Here is a 2,397-nt window from a genome sequence, read left to right as displayed (position 1 = left end):
TGTGAGAAAACATCCTTTCAAATGGCAGTGTAGGAGAAGTCATCAATCCTAGAAGGGGGTCAAGGGAGGGGAGAGAAGAAGAAGATTGAATAAGAAGTTGGTATGAAAACGACTGGGTGAGTGTACAGGTATAGATCTAAAATGACAAGGTTTTCTATTTGAACCTTTTGATTAATGTGTATTTTATTCTAAATTGAATCCGTCATTTGAATGTCAGTCTCAGAAAACTTAATCATGTTAATATGTTCCTAATTTTTAACATGTAGGATTTATTAGGAAACCCATTCCAGAGTTCGAAGACATAACACTTCATATCAAGGATTGATTAATTTAATATATCCTGTATCCTTTATGAATTCTCTGATTGAAACGTGACACATGACAAATTAAGGAGACCCATGCAAAAGAAATGCAGATATAATCCAAAATGAGACGGAGGGATGAGAAAGTAAAGTCACATGAACAAATGAATGAGAAACTTCCAGTATCAGAAACTGTAAAAATTCTTCTATTAATTCATTAATTATTTATTGACAGAGAAAAAACAGAGATCATTTCTAATATCTTGTCAAAAAGATAGAAACAGAATATGAGAGATTCAGATAATGCAAACAAAAGCACAAATGCTCTGAGATGTACCCAGCAGCAGTCACAGGCTGGGTCATACACCTCCACACGTGAAAGAGCTCAGAGAGAAAATAATAAACCTGGAAATTTTCAATGATGTCTGTGTTTTCTCAAGACCATCCCATTTTATGGGACCTAATTTTCGGGTGTTGTGGTGATAGGGGTTTCTCGTGGTATTTGAAGGCATCCTTCACTCTCACTCTATATCAGCTCCTCTGTGAATATGTACTGATTTCACTACTGCTACAGAAATAGCACATACTGGTTCTCCCCTTTTGCCTGATTAAGTCACTGGAAAGGTGGGTAGAGACTAACCTAGATATTTCAGGTAGTTGTAGACCTAAGGAAGGCATTTTTCAAAGGCACCAAACTATGGAATAGCCCAGTCTAATTGAAGAAAGGATAACTTTTTGTGATTATCAAAAGAAAATAGAGAAGGGTCCCTTGCAATGTCTTCAAAATGATGAAGAACAACCAGGGCACTCATAAGCTCAAATAATTGAATAGGCTGTCTGTGGGTCTCTCTCACTTGAGGCCTACAGGTTCAGAAGTCGCACACACTCCTGCTTCCTTATTCACATAGATCTATATTACTGATAATATATCAAGGTGCGAAATATCACATTGAACAAATAAAATAAATGTTATTTTTGTTCTGTGGTTAGTGGAGAAAGAGAAAGAGACAAAAGGGGGAAAAAAACACTGTGCAATGACTCCCTTACTTGTGTTTTTCTTTTATTTATTTATTTATTTATTAGAAATGAAATGTCCAGCTAATTGCTGTTGCCCAGAAGCAGATATCGGCCAAGGAGTCACCCTCTGGATGCCCTCATAAACACCTTGGGATTACCTCTGGAAGAGCAGTCTCAATAATGTGGCACTGATCTTCTTAGTCTTTCACAACATTGCTGTTCATTTTTCTCCCTATAATCCATAGGAAAGGCAGTAAATATATTTATAAATCAACTATGTATTACATTGTAGATATATTTAAATTCCTTAGGTCTTCCAGAAAATTTTAAGGATACCCTATCTCTATTTAAATCTTATTAGGAATTTTTATCTCCTCGAATCTGTGATTAGACTACATAAAGTATATAAAGCTCAGCATTATCACATACCTTTGATCATCTCTTAATCATTTGAATATAACAAGTCAGGAGAAAATTCAACTGTGATGCTTATTTCTGCCAAAGGAATAGTGACACAAGGAGAATATCAAGAAGTGTAGCTCTATGTCTCTGTTGTTTCTGTACAATCCAAGGAGACTGGTTTTATACTAAGGCTATAACTATTCAGAACTTTGGGGAAATTAAGTTAATTCAGTGTTCCACATTAAATGACACTATGGGATTGAATCCTCTGAGGTTGCTGACAAAAGTTTTAGCTCTGATTTAGGGAAACTGAATCCCAGGGAAAAAGTGATGTTGATAGAATTTATACACAAAAGAAGTGCAGATGTAGAAATAAAAACACATAGATACTGTCATTTATAACTGGCATAATGATATATGCATTTTATCTCCCTCTGAGTGAATTTTTGCAGCCAAATTCTATGAAGGATACTAATATCTATAAAACAAGTATTTCACAGGGCCTAGCTTCCAAAGCCCTGTAGTTTCAGGTACAGGCTAACCTTTTAAAATTACACATAGAAATGTTAAGCATGCAAAAGACAGGAAACTTTCCCCAGGCTAAAGTCTCTTCTGTAGATAAAGAATTGTAACACAGCAAAATTGCTGGCTCAAAGGGCAGATGTCCTTGGTGCAG

Source organism: Galeopterus variegatus, unplaced genomic scaffold (genome assembly GCF_000696425.1).
Source record: "Galeopterus variegatus unplaced genomic scaffold, G_variegatus-3.0.2 Scaffold11660, whole genome shotgun sequence".
Classification (NCBI taxonomy): Eukaryota; Metazoa; Chordata; class Mammalia; order Dermoptera; family Cynocephalidae; genus Galeopterus; species Galeopterus variegatus.
The sequence above is the reverse complement of the archived record's forward strand: the minus strand, read 5'-3'. Positions refer to the sequence as shown.